This window comes from Podarcis muralis, chromosome Z (genome assembly GCF_964188315.1).
Source record: "Podarcis muralis chromosome Z, rPodMur119.hap1.1, whole genome shotgun sequence".
NCBI classification, from domain to species: domain Eukaryota; kingdom Metazoa; phylum Chordata; class Lepidosauria; order Squamata; family Lacertidae; genus Podarcis; species Podarcis muralis.
The window spans coordinates 6,410,882-6,431,176 of NC_135673.1; positions in this window are offsets into that span (position 1 = coordinate 6,410,882).

Consider the following 20,295-nt stretch of genomic DNA (forward strand, 5'->3'; position numbering starts at 1 on the left):
GATGATCCCTGTGCTCCTCAGACAATGGTTTAAGGCACACTTGAGAGAGTGTTTAGTGGTTAAGAGCGGTGGACTCATAATCTGGTGAACCACATTCGCTTCCCCGCTCCTCCACATGCAGCTGCTGGGTGACCTTGGGCTAGTCACACTTCTCTGAAGTCTCTCAGCCTCGCTCACCTCACAGAGTGTTTGTTGTGGGGGAGGAAGAGAAAGGAGATTGTTAGCCGCTTTGAGACTCCTTAAGGGGAGTGAAAGGTGGGATATCAAGTCCAAACTCTTCTTCTTCTATTGAGGATGGTGAAGGATTGTCAGAGAAGTATAATATTTTATCAATTAACAAAGTATCATTGCATAATCGTCAATGGGCATCATGCATGCCAGTAATCTGATTTTTTAATTTACACTTTTTGACAGCATGAGCTAATAGATGACAAATTTTGTTACCAAATTCATAATAAACACTCCTGACTCTTGCCATTGCTTTATGTATGCGTTCAGACTCAATAGGTTGTAATTCAGAGCAAGTTTTTTTTTCAGGGCCTGACTTAATTTTTTGGATTTTGAGGTCTGCGACTCCTTTTCCAATATTTTAATCCTAGCAGTAAGAGCACTGATTTCAGATTCATATACCTTTTTCCTTCTTGAGGCTTCACTAATGCAGTGCCCCTTTAAGACTACCGTATTTTTCGCCATATAGGATGCACCGGCCCATAGGACGCAACTAGTTTTTTTGGGAGGAAATCAAGGGGGGGGGGATTTATTTTTTCCCCAGATTTGCGCAGCCATCCCCAAGCTAGAAGAAGGATATGCCTTCAGGGACAGCCTCCCTAGCCTCTGTGAGGCAGCGCACTCCACTGCCCTGCAGAGGCTTTGCGCAGCCATCCCCAAGCTAGAAGAGGGAGACGGAGCGCTCCGTCTCCCTCTTCTGCCTTCAGGGACAGCCTCCCTAGCCTCCGTGGGGCAGCGGCTTGCCCCGCTGTCCCCCGAGCTTGTGGGGCTGGCGATGGGAAGAAGCAAGCTTGCTTCTCCCCACCGCCCGCCTCCAAACCAGGTCAGGGAATAGCGGGGTGGCGGCGCTCCACCTCCCCGCTGTCCCCCGAGCTTGTGGGGCTGGCGATGGGGAGAAGCAAGCTTGCTCCCCCCCCCCCGCCAGCCTCCAGACCAGACCCGCGGGACCTCCCGCCGGGCTTGCAAGGCTTGCGGATAGCTTCCTGAAGCCTGGAGAGCTAGGATTTAAGTGTCTGCTAGGCCCCAGTGGCCAATCATGCTCTGCAATCAGTTGTCCTGACTGCTTCTTGAAGAACAAAAAGAGCTTCAATCTATGGAGTCATTAGGGCAGCAGTTAAAGTCCCCTCCAATTATAATTGAGCCTTCTTTGCAAAGTGTTCTTAAGAAAAGCCTATTGGTCAGAATTTGGTGCTTATGTGTAGGCCAGAGTAAGATTCATAGTACCAAGTGAGCCTCTAACAAAAATAAATCCGCCATTTGGGTCTGCTATTGAGTCTCTCATCCAAAATGGGCAATACTTGGAGAAGGGGATAGCCATGCTCCCACTTTTGGAAGAGGCCATTTTGCTCACCCAGCCATTGACCCTTTAGTAATGGTGATTTGGAGCATTTACTTTGATGGGTTTCCTGCAACATAATTATGTCTGGGTGCTCTCTGTGTCAGTTCAAGCTCTTTTTACTGCTGAGCCCTGGCCTTTAACAGTGAATGGGGGGATTTTTAGGGGGGGCCAGGATAGTTGTAATGTCTGTGCTGGGAGATCAGCAAACTGTTTTGCAACTGTGACAAAGCCTGGAACAGCCTTCCCGGCTTGCAAACTTGGGCCTTCATTGAGGCTTTTGTTAAACACTGGACTATCTGCTGGACTTCTGTCTTGAAAATCAAACAACCTAAACTGAAAACTATGTACAGTGGTACCTTGGTTTGCAACCGCTTTGGATTACAACCGTTTTGGATTACAACTGTGTCAAACCCGGAAATGCGTGTCCCATTTTTTGGATTACATTCAATTTTGGTGGGAAGGCCCCATTGGTAAAAGTGCGCTTTGGGTTACAGCCTGTTTTGGTTTACAATCAGACCTCCAGAACGGATTATGGTTGTAAACCAAGGTACCACTGTACAAAAATCCTACGGTGGGCCAGCAGGAACATGGGAGTGTTGGCGATCCCTCCCATAAAACCCAGGATTGACTAGGGTGGCAGGAAGGGGTTGTGGCTCATCTCCATGTTCTCTCCTCCCACCCTCGGACAAAGGTTTTTCCAACTTACTGTTGCGCTTGTTAGAGTTCAGATCCTTTTCACACATAAGGAAATAAAATGTAACCATTTCTTACTTTCTCTTTGGAGTTGCCTTATTTCTTTGTGCCTTTTTTGGTTGTCCAGCTCTTTCGTGCTTGAGCTGGGGAGACGCACTGGGGGGAGTCATCTGCCGCTTGGGGCATGTTGTCAGCCTGTTGGTTATCACTCACAACCCAGGTTCTGCCTTTGTGCTGGACTATCAACTTAAAAGGGAAGCCTGAGTGATATGCTATGCCTGCTTCTTTTAGAGCTGGTCTGCTATAATCCTGAAGTCTCTGTGCCAAAGCCTTTTGGGCCACAGATGGATACGGCTTGCACTTGAATTCTTCTTGACCATATTCACTCTTTCTTGATCTGTATCCAGCACAAAGACTCCATTATTTTCAATACCTTGTGCATAAAAAACTCCATCTTTGGCAATTACACATCTGTTGTGATTAAAAATTACATTAAAAGCATGCTTGGTCAGAGTTGACACACTCAGCAAACTTTCTGTTAATTCTGGCAAGTAAACTACATTTCTCACTTTGTTATGAATAGTTTTTCTGCCTGCAACACACTTGAGCAAACCTGCTTCTTTTCCTTGCAGATATTTTGTGGCCATTTGCAACTGTAACCTGTCTCTGATGAGTTTTCATTTAAGTCTCTGAAAAAATCAGCATAACCAGACAAGTGCGCTGACGCTCCTGAATCAACTAACCAACTAGAAGAATTACTGTTAATAGCATCAGTTTTTGCTAGATAGTTCTGATGAACTGCAAATGCATTTTTAGTTTGCTTTCAGCCACCTTGGAACTTTTCTTTATTTGTGCCAATTTGTTTTGTACAATACCTTGCAAAATGTCCTATTTTCCCACACAAAAAGCATCTAGTTTTGTCTCTTTTGTTTGCACCTTGAAAAACAGTTTTATTTTTAAAATTATACTTACCAGTCTTTTGTACAGCAAATACTTGTGTTTCACCCTTTGCTACCTTTTCTGCTCTCCTACCAGCCTCCTCTTTAAGTCTTGGTACAACATTTTCATATCAAGTTTATCTTTAGTCTCTAGTCTAGTGCATGTATCAAAGAATTGTAACTTTCAGGCAGAATTAAAATCACTTTTTCCTCTTCTTCAAATTTTTTGCCTATAGTATTAAATGATCCATCAACTTTGTCACTTGACTTTGATGCTTTTCTAAATCTCCATATTTTTTCAGTTTAAAACTAAACAGCTTTCTTGATAAATACAGTCTCTCATTCAGAGTGTTCCTCTCATACAATTCTTTCAGACCTCGCCACAACACTCTGGCAGTCTTAAAATCGCTTATGTGGTGTAAGTCACTGTCACTCACATGAGTTGAAATTACTGTCTTTGCCTCTCTGTCCTGCTTTTCCCACTTTACTTTTTCTGCCTCTTTTGCTGATGCAGATTTTTCAATTGTTTCCCACAAGTTCTTCACTAGCTCATTCTCCATTTGAAATTTCTCCATTTGAAATTTCTATAAAGGATGGTTACAGGCACAGAAGGCTCCAGGGCTTTCACAGGTTTTATATACGTGGTCATTGTTTTTTCTCTCTTTTCAGACTGGGCCCATAACCCTATTGTTGTGGAGGGTGGGGTGATTAACAAAACCAATCCTCCTGGCAAACTGGGAATATCCCCTCACTCACCCAGTTTAGGACATTCCATACCTTTCCTCAGTCGAGTTTCTTTTCTTTCAGCAAAGTAAGCATGTCAAACAAAGCTTTAATAATAAAGAAAATTGTAACACTAACATACCATCTGAGAGAAACTAAAACGACTTAATGAGGCAAGAATGACAGTTGGTCTCTCTAACTGATCTTAACTGAACACCAGAAGGGAGGGGCTGATTCCAGAGAATAACACAAAGTCCCGCCCACCAGGTGCCAGACATTCTAATACTCAAATTAGGCCCCAGTGTTTTTCTTGCAGTCACCTCCCCTTCCTGATTTTCTGGTAGGCCTCTTAGATGAATTATTTTCCTCCTGTCCCTGTCTGATTGTTCCTCCAACTTCATAGCAAAATCTTCTGTCATTTGTAAGAGCTGGATCTCAGACTGGTTAGTTAGAGCAAGATTGTGTGCATCATTTTATGTTTTAGAAATATCAGGCACATATCAAATTTCTGCTCAAGTGAAGTTGGGGCTGCTCTCCAGTCCAAGGCCAGTGCCTACCTTATTTTATTAATGTAATCATCTGACTCTCTGGCCTCTTCCATTACAGCAGCTGCTTTCTTGCCTTTTTGGGCCTTCATGAAGCCTCATACAGAGCTCCCTCTATTTCTTTCTAAAGCACTAACATTGCAGATTTCCTTTTTGGTCCCCATATTTCTTGAATCATCTCCATGCTGAGGCTGTATAAAACTTTTTGATTAGATGTCAGTAGGATCCACTCTGATTAGAATTTGTCCCAGGGCGATTGGAGATACAGAAATATGCCTCTATTTAGCTTTCCTGCTAGCCACCCCTTCCCCAGCTTTTTCTACACATGGAGGCTTCTCATACAGTTTAGATCCCCATCTTCTCAGGTTCTAAACCATGTAGGGAACCTGTACAATTGCAACAGGTTCCACCACCTTTATCAAGGGTGGGAAACTGGACTGAGCAGGTGGGCTAGCTCTAAAACTTTGCCACCCCCTGTGGACTGTGCAACAACATTATATGGCAATAAACAATTTACCCTGTGAAAAATTGGGAGCAAGTTCCTATTTTCTTCCACTCTGTCCTATTTTCTTCCACTCTTTCCTTGCAGGTGTGGCCTGCTTCAATTCAAGTTGCATTGAACAACCTTCCTTTGTAGGCTTAGCTCAGGTTCATTTCTGCATTTCTGATTGTTCTTGTTCAGTTTGGCCCCTTATTGTATTGCCTTCTTAGCTTTCTCCTGTCCAGGTTCCTTTTACTCCTGGGGTGGAGCAATAGCTCAGTTGTAGAGCATCTGCTTTGTGTGACGAAGGTTTCAGGTTAAATTTCCTATCTCCATATAGGGCTGGGAAAAGCTCCCATCTGGACCAAGGTTCAGGCAACCTCCTGTTTCTATGTTCATCCTCCGCTGGATCATCAATGCAAATGGGCTGTGCAAGCAAAGAGGACAGATCTGAGCACCAACGAGCTCACATTTCACCACTATGAATCTCTCCCACTGAAGTTGTCTCACCTTGAGTAGCAGCAACTTTCCATTTGCTTCACTGAATCATGTGCTACCTCATAATGTGGAAAGCAGCAAACATTAACAAGACACATGACAAGCTTGGTGAGTCAACCAAAGTGAGTGCATCTGTCAACAAGGGGCAGGTGGCCAGCTCTTTTCCTCAAGGGAAAGATGGCTGAATAAATAACACAGCAAAGGTAAAGCAGATCCCATCAAGCTCCCTTGCCAAATTCAATCAGGCCAGGTGAGCTCTGAACACACAGATCCAAAAATTAAAAGTTTACTGTGCCAAACATGCTACTTGAATACAAAATTCCCCCTTGTAAAGGGCAGGAGGGGAAGACATTATAACAAAGTATTTATAAACTACTTGAATAAAAGAATTGAGGGGATGCTCATCAAATTTGCAGATGGCACCAAACTGGAAAGGATAGCTAATGCCACAAAAGACAGAATCAAAATTCAAAATGATTGGATAACTGGGCCCAAGCTAACAAAATGAATTTCAATAGGGACAAATGTCAATTATCTAATTTCTGTGGTTAACAAATGTAGTTCTTCATGTCCATTTATTATATAAAGAATATTTCTAAGATGAGATGCACAATGATACCATTTAAGCTGGGATATCCCTCTGTCAATAGGGGTAAATAATACAATATCGTGTGGTTGTGATCAATTGATGAATAAATTATATAATAAGCTTTTGTCACCTAATAATGGTGTCTGGATAGGAATAGTTTGAAAAAGAAGCAAAATTTTCTGAAGTAACATTTTAACTGTTGAAATATTGCCCCATCAAGTCATATATAGCTTTTTCCAAATTCTCATGTTAGTTTTGAAGTCTGTGATTATTGGTTTATAATTTATTCCAGCTTTGAGACTTTTGTATGTATATATGTGTGTGTGTGTGTGAAATGAATTTGCATATTGCATAGTTTAAGAACTGAGAATTTGTGGAGACCATGTATTAATTCTGGAGGCGTTTGAATGCAAAACTATCCTGATTTACCATAATTCACTTTAAATCCAGATACCGAGTTAAATTGGGATTATTCTTGCATGATGACCTGAATTAAAATTTGAGGATATGGTGTTATCATTGTATTGTCACCTGCAAAGAAGTTCAACATATAGCATTTACCACGAACTGTTATTTCCAAATTGGATGGATTCTGTTGGAGTGCTTAGGGCCATTGATTCCTTGACTACAACAAAAAGCAGAGGGGATGGAGGGTAATCTTGCTTTGTGCCCTGGCTGATAAGAAAAACCCCCAAAGTATCTTCAATTTACCTGTATGTTTGCATGGGTAGAATCATGCAGTCTTTTTATCAAATTGACAAAGGGGGAATCATACCCTGAATCTGGTCAATGCAGCAAACAAAAAAGGCTGGTTAAATCAATCAAAAGCTTTAGTGATGTCTACTTAGAATATTTCAGTAGAATTTGGTTGGGCATAGGCCATGAATAATATTTAGTATGTGCCTGATGGGAATAATGATATACATATCTATGGTGAATATATAATATATGGTCTTTATTAATGTAATTTGGTTCAATTCATGCCTGTCTGTCTGTTTTATCAGGATTTTTTGCATCCACATTTATCAATAAGATGGGTCAGTAAGAGTTGGTTAGTTACAGGTTTTTTAATGGCTTGTTGTTGTTGTTGTTTAGTCGTTTAGTTGTGTCCGACTCTTCGTGACCCCATGGACCAGAGCACGCCAGGCACTCCTGTCTTCCACTGCCTCCCGCAGTTTGGTCAAATTCATGCTGGCTTTTTTAATGGCTTAGGAAGTACTATAATATTTGTTGGTTTCCATGTGCTAGGGACTTCCCCTCTAGAAAAAGATACTTGTGAACAACTTAGAAAGAAGAGGTACCAATTGAGTTTGGAATGCTTTATAGAAAGCTCCCATAATTCTGTTCAAGCTCGGAGACTTAGATAGTTTCAGGTTTTTAATAGTTGTTTTATTGTTGTTGTTTTCGTCGTTACTATTTCTTCTAGCTTAGATGGTGGAGGATGCTTTGTGTGAATGGCAGCAGTATGAATTTTATCAAAGGAAGTGATTGAGCGATATACTTAATCCGTTCAGTGAACAGTCAGTGTGTTTCCAAATTCACTTGACTTGAGTCTCTATGCCCCAATAACATCAGGGTGAATTGCCTGTGCCCACAGCTGATGTGCTGCCTGGACCAGCTCTTCAGGCTCATAGAGTTCAACAGCAGCATTGAACTGGACTGCCTCTAGATTACCCAGTGACTTGAGGGGATGTGCCAGTGATGCTGCTGGCTAGACCATGACATGCAGGGAACAAGGGAGAAGCTGCACCAGTCAGTGTCTGAGCATTCAGTCCTGAAAGTGAAGTTGAAACATGCCCGCAACCAAGTGGAGGTGGAGATGAAGAAAAGGCCTCAGGTGGAAAAGTAGGAGTACAAGCTACAGTTACTATATGACTATCTGGTCGCTGATCTGCATATCAGTCTTTTCAATGAGGACCGGCAGTCAGTCCTGGCAGCTTCAACCACAGCACTCTGCTGCCTGACAAGTGGCTATCTGCAGTGGAAGAATATAGCACCTGAAATATACTCGGAGTCAAGTGTGGATTTCATGCTCTTTATTCAGCTCATAGTAGTGAGGAATGAAAGTTCCCCCAAAATATCTGCTTTATATACATTATTTACACAATGGGTCGCACGTGATTGGCTAATTCTGGGATTCTCCTGTAAGCCAATCAGGATGCAGATTCACTTCCAACTGGAGCTGGACCAATCATACTGCTGCATTGTTCTAGGACCAATCAGACTGCTGCTTTTTGGATCCTATTCAACTCAGTACATAACAGCACCTCAATCAAATCAGGCATCAGCTTTGACTACTCAGATGAGGAAGTGAATTTGGAAGTGATAAAAATCCATCAAAGCAGATACAAAGGGTCTCCTCACTCATATTCCTGATTCAGCCAGTGGTAACAACCAAATCTGCATAGACATCTGTGGCACCTCCTCCTAGCTCCAATGAGATGTCTGTCGCAGTCCTGAAATCTGGAACCACTGCCCACATTTTGCCACCTATTGTATGGTTCATCACTGATCCCATCAGAGTCACTGCATCTCTACCCTCTGACACCTCACTAAAGGCTGGGGCACTAGTAATCTATCTCAATATTTTTGAATGGCATCTATGTAAATTGTTTCAGCAGTATAGTTTTATTGGGGGGGGGGGTTGGAATTGATGTCAAATCTGATTAGGATCAATTTTTTAAAATCTTTGTTTAATTGTAAGGAAAGTACTTGTTTCCATTTTCCCCCCTCAGTAAGTTTGCAAATATCTTAAAATTTTTGTTGCCAAATTCATAAACTTTTGGGCCCAATACTGAAGTGAGCCAGCTACTTTAGGGATTGCTAGCATTTTAAATTCAGCTCATTTACATAGTAATTTTCTGCACAACCTAGGACTTTGGGATTCCTGTAATCTTATATTTAGTCTAAATTCTTTTATGTCTGCAAGAAGTGAGGAATGAATTTTTATTTATTTCTCTAATCTAGATCTTTCACTTATAAGATGTCTTCTCACCATTGCCCTCAGAGTATCCCATACTAATGCTGGGAAGTGCTCTCCCATATCTTTAATATCTAAGAAATCTGTACTTTCTCCATGACTAATGTATTTGGTCAGTAAAACACTTAAGGCTCCAGCAGAGGGTAGGGGAAGGTGTTGAATGTAAGCTTATAATGGTGATGAGGGGAGCATGGGCCAACATCAGTCTTAAGCCTTCTTGGAGCGGAGGAGTTTATTAGTCTACTCCTCTGGGATTAGGATACGATCAATTTGGAAATATGATAGGCGTCTCCCTGAAGAAAAAGTGAAATATTTTTCTCCCCTATGCTGGGTCCTCCAAGAGTCAATAATTTTAAACTTCGGTAAAAGAGAGTCAAAGTTTAGAGTTTCATAATAAATAAAATAAATAAAAATAAACCTTTATTGTCACTACACCACCTGTGTGCAGTGAAATTAAATGAGCCCCCCTCCTCCCCCAATACACTCAGTCTTGTTCGCGCTCTGTGTGCTTGTCGGAAGTCAAATCCACCACTGTTTTTTTCCATTCAGCAGCCCAACAGCCCACGGATAAAAACTGTTCTTTAACCTGTTGGTGCAGCTGACTATACTACTTCTGCCCGAAGGTAGGAGATTAAAGAGGTGCTGGCCAGGGTGAGTCATCCCTAAGAATTTTCCTCACTCTCCTGAGGCAGCAGTCTCCTGTGATGTCATCTAGCGAACTCTGGGGGCAGCCCATGATATCATGTGCAGTATTCACGACCCTCTGTAGCGACTTCCTGTCCGTGGCTGTCAAACCAGCCTACCATAATGTACCTTTTTCCTGCCCCTTTTTCTTGCCCCAGACCTACCTAGTTAATTTGAGAATGTAAGATTTACTACTAGCTTACCTATAAGAAATGATGTAAGAGATGAAAGTAAACATTTCAGAAAGCTGCCTTGTCCTTTACTAGGACTGTAGTGAGCCAAAGTGAGTTCCCTGTGCAGTATTGTCTCTTTAACAACGGACTGTCTTAGGGGATCCTTACAAAGAAAACCTGCCTTATCTGAGAGCTAAATCTTGAAGCATCGCTCTTTGGATGTGCACTAATAATTATACCAGCACACACACCCGTTATCTGAAGTGGTTTGACATTCAAATCTGGGTCCTTAGCTTTCCTTTGGTGTGTCTCCTGAATAAGGGGAATATCAGGATAATATTTACTATGAACCAAAATAACTCTTTCCCATTTAATAGAGTTGCCTAGTTCATTTACAATCCAAGTTTAGACACTTTTAGTTTAGACATAATATAAAAATGATATTAACAGCATCAAATGGTTGAAGAAAACCAAGTACCAAATATTCCGAGATTAGAATAACAATAACTATAAACGGTCTTCTTGTCCCAACATAATCGAGAGTGGATATCTACCTCACATCTCATCTCCCACACTGGGAGTGTAAAAACTAGTGGAAAAAATTAGAAAATAAATTCAAGAAGCAAAAAGAAAGGCAGTGGAGTCTCAGCACCATTTTAGATTGAGAGGGAACCATCTGCATTGTTTCTTCCTGCCCTTGATTTAGAATCATAGAATCTTGGAAGGGACCCAAGGGTCATCTAGTCCAACCCCCTGCAAAAAAGGAATCTCAGCTAAAGCATCCATGACAGACAGCCATCCAACCTCTGTTTAACAACCTCCAAGGAAAGAGAGTCCACAACCTTCCGAGGAAGATTGTTCTACTGTCAAACAGCTCTTTCTAAGTTTTTCCTCCTTTCTTGCAAATTGAAGCCATTGGTTCAAGTCCTACCTTCCAGTGCAGGTAAAAACAAGCTTGCTCCATCTTCCATGCGACAACCCTTTAGATATTTGAAGATGGCTATAATATCTCCTCTGTCACCTCATTTCCAGGCTAAACATTCCTAGCTCCTCCAACCTTTCCTCATAAGGTTCGGCTTCTAGATCCTTGATCACCCTACTTGCCCTCTTTCAGGTATGGTCTGACCAAGGCAGATGTCAGGAGTCCAGGTTCCCAGCTTGATAATACAGTGTGTGGGTAATGAAAATGGAGGATTTATTACAAAATAAATCTGTGTTCCAGCTCACTCTCAGTTGTTCCCTTGACAACCGGCCATCCAAGGTCAGGGAGAGTCAACGTTGGCAGCTGTGTGCTCTGCTCAGCTGACGTCGACTCCAAACTTTTCTGTTCCTGACTGTATTCAGCAGCTGGATGCAAAGTTGGACTAGGAGCTGGCTCATTCCTGACAGCAGAATAGAGTGGTGCTACCCTTGATCTGAACACTATACTTCTGTGATGCAGTCTAGAATAGTATTAGCGCTTTTTTTTTTTTGCTAGTGCAACACACTGTTGATCCATGTTAAGCTTGTAGTCCACTAAGACTCCTAGATCCTTTTCACATGTCCTGCTAGCAAGCCAGGTGTCCTCCATTCTAAATTTGTGAATCTGGTTCTCCCTGCCTACATTTGTCACTATTGAAATCCATTTCATTAGCTTGCACCTATTTCTCCAATCTGTTAAGGACATTTTGAACTTTGATTCTGTCCCCTTTGGCATTAGCTACACCTCCCAGTTTCGTGTCATATGCAAATTTGATGAGTATCCCCTCAATTCATTAAAGTTACCCATAAAGATGTTGAACAACAGTGGGCCCAGGACAGAATCCTGCAGCACCCCACTTGTCACTTTTTCCCAGGAGGACAAGGAACCATTAATGAGTATTCTTTGGGTTCAGTCAGTCAACCAGCTACAAATCCACCCTAATAGTTACCTTGTTCAACCCACATTTTACAAGCTTCCTCATGAGAATATCTTGGGGGACTTTGTCAAAAGCCTTACTGAAATCATGATACACTACGTCCACAGCATTTCCCTGATCCACCAAGTTGGTACCGTATTTTTCACCCTATAGGACGCACTTTTTCCCCTCCAAAAATGAAGGGGAAATGTGTGTGCGTCCTATGGGGTGAATGCAGCCTTTGCTGAAGCCTGGAGAGCGAGAGGCATTGGTGCGCACTGACCCCTCTCGCTCTCCAGGCTTCAGGAAGCTATCCGCAAGCCTTGCAAGCCCGGGGGAGTTCCCGCGGGCTCGCAAGGCTTGCTGGCAGCAGCCTGCAGCCCGGAGCATGGGGCGCCCTCCGGAGGACGCCCCGTGCTTCGGGAAGGTGTCTGCAAGCCTCCCGCGCCCGGCTCCTTATGCAGTAACACTGGTTTCCCTAGATGCCTCCCACTTTTCTTTCTTGTTGGAATTGTCTTCATTTGGGCCTTCAATATTTCTCCTTTTATAAACCCCCATCCTTCTTGGACTCCTTTCTCTTTGAGTATTTCTAACCATGGGATCACACCCAGTAGCTCCTTAAGCTTTTTGAAATTGGTCTTCTTAAAGTCCAGAGTGCATGTCCAACTACACATAGTTTCCCATTGCCTATCATGAAACTAAGGAGAACATGATCACTTCCTCTCAAGTTTCTGAGTACTTCCATTTTGTCGATCAGTTCCTCCCTATTGGTGAGGACCAGCTCCAAGATAGACGAACTCCTCGTTGCTTCTTCCATCTCCTGGAATTGAAATTGTCAGTGAGGAGAAAAGGAGAAATAGAGAAAATTGTCGGCCCTTATACTGTATTCTTGGCAGAGTTTGAGTGCCAACACATATCAGGGAAGTTGAAGTCCCCCATGACTACTATATCCCTCCTTTTTGAATGTTTGGTAATCTGCTCTAATAAGGAATCATCCAAATTTTCAGTCTGGCTTGCCAGTCTATAGCAGGCAGCCACAGTAAGGTCACTGTTATTTCTCTTGCCTACAATTTTTACCCTATAAACTCTCAATCTGCTTTCCATGCTCCAGGGAATGGATTTCTTCACAAGTGTACATATCCTTTACAAATGATGCTCCCTGCCTCTTTGGTCTATTCCTTTTGAACAGGTTATACCCCTCAATTCCTACATTCCAGTCCTGAGTCTCATACCATCAGGATTCAGTAATGCATGCCAGGTCAAATTTGACATCCTTTACTAAAAGCTCCAATTTGTCTTGCTTGTTTCCCATACTCTGTGCATTTGTGTTAACACAATTCAAACCATGAGTCATTCCGAGCAGCTGCTTCCTTCCTATAGTTTGCTGCCCTTTAGCAGGTTTCTGGAGCACCACCTGTTTCCTGTGTATCAATGAAGCTATTATCCCCAGTGTCAGGTATTCTTCTGTTATTTGTAATGTTGTCTCCCTCCCCCTCAAGATCTAGTTTAAAGCTCTCCTGATCAGGTTCTTGAGGCTCTTAGAAAACACATTCTTGTCAAACACTGTGAGGTGCAGCCTATCTCTTGCCAGAACTCCTTCCTTAAAGGAAGTGGAGAACATGACCCAAGAAGCCAAATCCTTCCTGACGACACCACCTGCACAGCCAGTGGTTTACCTCCAGTATTTTCCTCTCTCTTCCTGGGCCATGATCTTCAAGAGGAAGGGGTGGTGAAAATACTACCTGTGCCGCAAGTCTCTTTAGCTCGCTGCCCAGGGTTTCATCGTCTTTTGCTATGCATTGCAGGCTGTGTGTGGCAGTATTGTTTGTTTCCACATGAATCAGAAGGAAGCTGTAGTGGTCAGTGGGCTTTATAAGACTTGGCAACTTCTCTATCACATCATCAATCTTTGCACCCAGAAGACAGCACATCTCCTGTGACATCCTGTTTCCTCATCACACTACAGCCTCTGTTTCCCTCAGTAGGGCAGTGTTTCCCAACCGGTGTTCCGCGGCACAGTAGTGTGCCGCGAGATGTTGCCTGGTGTGCCGCTCCGGCAGCTCCTCTGCGGCGGCGGCTACAGCGGCAACCTCGGGCGGCTCCTGAGGCGGCGAAGGCGGCCCAGCGGCCGGAGGCGAAGACGGTTGCGGCTGCTCCCGACGCTCACCAGCGGCCTCCTCTTCCTCGCCGCTGCTGCTTCGCGGCTTCTCCTCCTCTGCCTCCTCCTTCTCCTCGCCGCCGCCTTTTTCGGGCTCCGGCTCCTTCTTCCCCTCAGGCTCCTCCGCGGAAGGCCCGTCCGGCAGCTCGGCCTCCGAGTCGCCGCTGCTGCCGCCGCCGCCGCCTCTTTTTCCTCCGCTACCGCCGCCGGGCTCTCCTCCTCCTCCGGGCCCCTCGTCCTGGGCGGGCAGAGCGGCGGGGGTCTCGGCGGCCGCCGGGCTCTCCTGGGTCTCCTGCATGGGGGGCTACGCGGCCTTCCCGCTCGCCTTACACGCGCGGCACACGAACAGGCAAGGCGGCGCGCTGGGCCGAAAAGGGGGAGGGAGGGGGCACAGAGCGCGCAGGCGCACGCACAGGGGAGGCGCCCTCTCACCGGGCTATGTGCACGAGAGCGGACCCGGCGGCGAGTCTCACGAGAGGGGCAGGGACCAACTCGGCAGACGAGAGGGGGAAGGAACGGATTCCAAAACCGGTGGCTTGCCACGTTGTATATGTTAATTTCCTATGTTAATGGGCTAGGACAGGGTTTGCGATCGGTTAACGCCCAGTTATGCTTTCCCCCTAGGAATTAGGCATTTCGGTCTTGAGGTACGCTCGCTTCACACCCCACTTGGAGGTTCCCCGGCAAGGGGGAGGGAAAAAAATTGAAAGTTACACTTTCGTGCGTCCCTCCCGGCGTGACGCTGCGCGCTGACGTCACGGGGCTGTAATGGTGGTGTGCCTCGAGATTTTTTTCATCAAACAAGTGTGCCTTTGCCAAAAAAAGGTTGGGAAACACTGCAGTAGGGAGTCACCTATCACCTCCACATCTCTTTCTCCTCTGGGGAGTGGCAGAATCATTCTATGGGCTGTGCCTTCCAAAGCCTGCTTGGAGTGTTCTGGGATCTGCATCCATTGTTCTTGAGTCTTCCCCTCTTGTTAATTGGAGCTTATTTTGATATTGTTGGGATAAGCTACAAAGACAGGAACCTTATGGTTTGAGTACTCCTTCCTCTCAGTTTGACACCTCCAGGCTGCAATTCCCTTTCCCGAGTATCTTCTCCATGGAAGGTAGTACATTATTACCACACTCATCCACGATCAGGAGCCTTGGATCTGAAGTGGTTAGATCAAAAATGGAAAAAGACTCCTTCAAGTCCTTCTCCTCCTGTCTTCTTTCTCCTCTGGGGGGTGGCAGTAATCATTCCATGCACTGTATGTTCCACAGCCCCCTTGGTGTCTTCTGAGGTTGGCAACTGCTGTCCTAGCTCCTCTGGCTGAGAATTGGTGCCCAAGGTAAGAGCATGAAAGCAATTTTGCAACTCTAACGACAAAACGTGGCTTGCAACTATTCTACTTCTGTGTGTCACATTCCTCCAGAGGTTAGTCTCTTGCAATGGGTGATCTTCCTTGTTCCTGGGGACACCCCATCTATCTTGCTGTTCCACAGCCAACTCAGTTCTATCAAGAAATTCTGCATGTTGTCCTGTAGCTTGAGGTGTGGCTAGGCAGGCCTCAAGTTTGTTGCACCTTCTCTTCTAGCAGGACAGCCAGCTTGCACTTGCTACAAGTGTACTGTTTCTTGTTCTCTGGCAGGAAGACAAACATGGCAAAGTGTTGCAGGTTAATGAAGCAGTTCCATCACCCTCCATGTCTCTTGGTCCTGTGCACACCATGAGTCAGAACCCTGGGCCTCCCCCTTAAACTCCCCAACTAAACACCCCTGTTTATGAAAAAACAAAAAAAATTCCTTCCAGTAGCACCTTAAAGACCAACTAAGTTAGTTCTTGGTATGAGCTTTCGTGTGCATGCACACTTCTTCAGATACACTGAAACAGAAGTTGCCAGATCCTTCTATATAGTGAGAAGGTGGGGAGGGGTATTACTCAGAAGGGTGGTGGGAATGGGTGATTGGCAGATAGCTGAGATGAGCCTGTTGACGACTCTTGACGACTGCAATAGGTCTTACAGGAAAAAGCAAGGGGTGAGAAGGTGAAAAATGGCTTTGTCATGTATAATGAGATAAGAATCCAATGTCTTTGTTCAGACCAGGTCTCTCCATGGTTTTAAGTTTGGTAATGAGTTGCAATTCAGCAGCTTCTCTTTCCAGTCTATTTCTGAAATTCCTTTGTAGTAAAACAGCTACTTTGAGATCTTGTATAGAATGTCCTGGGAGATTGAAGTGTTCTCCTGTTTATGAAGCCTGTTTGTGAGCTCTGGTCATGAGCTCACCAGAAGAAGAAGAAGAGTTTCGATTTGATATCCCGCTTTATCACTCCCCTTCAGGAGTCTCAAAGCGGCTAACATTCTCCTTTCCCTTCCTCCCCACAACAAACACTCTGTGAGGTGAGTGGGGCTGAGAGATTTCAAAGAAGTGTGACTAGCCCAAGGTCACCCAGCAGCTGCATGTGGAGGAGCGGAGACGCGAACCCGGTTCCCCAGATTACGAGTCTACCACTCTCAACCACTACACCACACTGGCTCAGAATCTGTGGTGAGCGAAGTTTGACTGTTGCTGTCTGCTAACTCCTCCCTCAGCTCACTTCCTCATTCAGCCTGGCTTCCTCTCAGCTGTAACTCCTCCCCCTCAGATCCTGTGCTTCAGCAGCACAATCAGATACACCCTCTGGCCTGCAATGAAAGAGATGTAATCAAGAAAAGTAATAAATTCTCTAGCAAAGCACTCTGTCACTCCCTGAGGCCTGCTATCAATCTGTCAAACCTTTAAACAGCTAAAGCAAGCAAGCAAGTAAGCAGCCTTACTCCAAAAGAGCTCACTCTCTTCAGTCTTCAGCAATCCTCACCCCTGTTTGTGAGCTCTGTTTGCGAGCTCCCATAATCTGACAATAACTTGCCATCCTGCTTGTTCAGAATCTTCATCCTCCATGCTATCCTCCACCAACTGAGCAGCAGGTTGATCTCCATTTCAGTGGAGACCTCAGGTTGTTTCAATACCTTTTTAGCCTCTGTGTGGAAGGTAGCTATCATGGTTTTTTTCACCGTGGAAAGTTTGAAGTAGAACCCTCACTTATGTAATAATATTCCTGCATTTTGAAAGAGCATTGTGTATGGTTTAAAATCCAGTCTTCACTGCAGCATGTCCAGTCTCTCAAATCTTGAAAGAATAGGACTTTTCCCACATAGGTAGAGTGGTAGAGCTGCATAAGTTTATTTTTTTGACAGAAAAGCATATGAACCATACTATGATGCCTTGGGGGTTCTCTTTCTTGCTTTGGTTTCAGGCGTAAGGCTCAGCATGCCTGTTCAGTCTTGCATTTGTAAGTTTGCTGTTGGGAACAGTGGTGGAACATGCTTTAATGGTGCCTGGGGGGCATGCACATGCCGGGGGGGGACTCAAGAGGGCAAAAGGAACCCACAATGCACCAGCCCAGCCCTCATTGCCAATGCCAATAGAGAGACACCAGCCCTGAGCCACTTTGTGAGGATTTTTAGAATGATCCCAGCCTCGCAAAGCAGCACAGGGCCCTGCGCTGGTTTGTGAGGCTGGAATCTGTTCAGTTCCCAATCTCACAAACCGGCCTGGGCAGGGCAGCATGAGAAGGGCACAAAGGGAGCAGCACTCCCCACCCCCCAGAAAATGCACCTGGGGTGACTGCCCCAGCAGCTGCCCCCCATACTACACCCCTAGTTGGGAAGGTGCTATTCATCCATTCCGCAAATGCTGTTGTTAGGCTCCTTTCTCCAAATTCCTCTGAAATTTTGCAGGTCCTCAGATTTACATGTCTCTCTCTGTCTTGAATGCCCGCTACTTGCAGTTTGAATTCTGCTTGCATTCATTTCATTTGTTTACATGCAGTGCTATTTTTAATACTTTGAATGCCCTATTAGCTGTTTGGATTAAGTCTGCCAGTGTTGCTAAAGCTTCTGCTGCTTCATCTTTTAGAGGCTGTACTTGGAACATGTCAATTCTATGTTGAAGTACTAAGCTAGCAAAAGTCCCATATTCTTCTTGTGATTTTTCTTGTCCTCCTTGCTGAGGTATGGGGGCTATATTGTCCATTTGTGTTAGCAGAACTATCTGAGTCCACAGATCAGAGAAAAGAGTATAACCCCAATGTGTCTCCAATTGCTTTGTCAGTTTCAGGCTGGCATGGGAATCTACCTGACCAGGGGCATAGCAAGCGAGGTGCGGTAGGTCTGGTCTACCCCGGGTGTCCCCACTGAGGGGGGTGACAAAATGCCGGGCGGCACTCACCGTGCGGACCTGCAGTGCGCCCGAGCCACACATCTCTCCTGGGAGTGACGTGGTGGCTTGAGCGCCCGCAGGCTGTGCACTGCCCCAAACAGTTCACCTGTTGCCTCCCCCTCAGCTGTAGGGCGGCTGAGTGGGAGGAGGCAGGCAGACTCCTCGGAGGCCTTGCAGTGCCCCCATGGGCAGCTGGCTCCGCCCCTGGGCACAGGGCACATGCGCCGCCCCAGGTGCCCGATGGGCTTGCTCCGCTGCTGTACCTGATCACTGTCTTTCATTCAAATTGGTGTGCATGGTAGGGCTGCAGGTTCAGTAGAGGCCCCGCCACTCAATTAAACCCTGCTGGATATTGGCCAGGGTTTGGATTGTACCCTTAATCTGTGGAGATGCTTATACCTAATCAATTTTCTGCTTTATTTTTCATCGCTTCTGGACACTAGCAATAGTTTTAAATTGGGGTGGGTGGGGGTTGGTGCAGATCTGTGAATTTTAACGTTAGCCCTCCTGAACACCTTGGCATCTGGAGGAGGCAAACGTAATATATCTCTTCAGGAACCATCTGTTTCTGAGTCTTCTTTTGAAGATCCTGTCTACATTTCATGCCCTAGCATGGAGAACTAGTTATTTCTGTTCTGCTGTAGGCTGCTCTCCTTTAGATAGCTGATAGATCCTTCATGTCCAAGAATTCCAGAGAAATCCAAGCATGAATTAAAAAGAAATTGCTCCTCTACCAATAGCTGGGCACTTTCTCCTTCAGAGGGCAGGAGGTTGGTGTTTGTATGCATCTATCATGAAATCAGTGCTGATGGATTTTCCAAGCTGCTACGAAAGCAGACAAAATGACTGAGCAAGCAGTGACTGGGAAGACCTCCTGCCACTTTCATATTAAAGCCTGCTTTGCAAGCACAAACCTCCAACTGGCATAGCACAGCTCAACATAAGCCATCACAGTAACCCTGCCCCCGACACCTTGTATTCTCCTACCCTAGATAAGCAAAAGGCTGATCAACAATTCAGCCCCCTACCCAGTTTTTCCCACCACCAAATATAAACAAGCAAATGTCATGCAATAGTAAAGGAAAACAATAAGCCAGAGCAGAAAGGAATTTTGTGAGAGAGAGGAGAGAAGGGATATGATCCTCCAGCAAATGATTATAGCCTGAATTTGCTTGCAAGTATTTAAACATTTTAATTTATTTATGCCATTTATATTCCACCTTTCCTCCAACGAGTTCAAGGGGTTGTAACTGATTCTCCCTTTGCTATCTCCACAACAACCCTATGAGGTAGGTTTAGGCTTGGAGAAATAACTGGTCCAAGATCAGTTGGAATGTTTCTGCAAGGATGACCAAAATATATATATTAAAAAAACGGGTCTGGAAACCAAACCTTATGAGGAATGGTTGAGGCAGCTGGGTATATTTGCCTGGAGAAGAGAAGACTGAGAAGTGATATGATAGCCATTTTCAAATACCTAAAGGGCTGTCCCAAGGAAGATGGAGGAAGCTTTTATGCTGCTCCAGAGGATGGGACCCAAACCAATTGGTTCAAATTACATAAAAGAAGATTCCAGCTAAACATTGGGAATAACTTTCTTTTGGTAAGAGCTGTTCAACAGTGGAATGGGCTCCCTCAGAAGGTGGTGGACTCTCCTTCATTAAAGGTAAAGGTAAAGGTACCCCTGCCCGTACGGGCCAGTCTTGACAGACTCTAGGGTTGTGCGCCCATCTCACTCTAGAGGCCGGGGGCCAGCGCTGTCCGAAGACACTTCCGGGTCACGTGGCCAGCGTGACAAAGCTGCATCTGGCGAGCCAGCGCAGCACACGGAACGCCGTTTACCTTCCCGCTAGAAAGCGGTCCCTATTTATCTACTTGCACCCGGGGGTACTTTCGAACTGCTAGGTTGGCAGGCGCTGGGACCGAACAACGGGAGCGCACCCCGTTTGGAATTTTCCGCCTGGCTGGGTCTTTGTGTCATCGCCAGCCTTGTGCTCGTGGAGCAGCCCCACTTGCTGCTTGCTCTCCTGGAGGCTGCCGCTTGCTGGAATGCATCTGCTTCCTCCCGAGGGCTTTCCCTCTCCCAAGCTGTGGGCTTCCCCAACGCAGGGCTGCTGATATCAGAGCTGAAATCATTGGGGCTT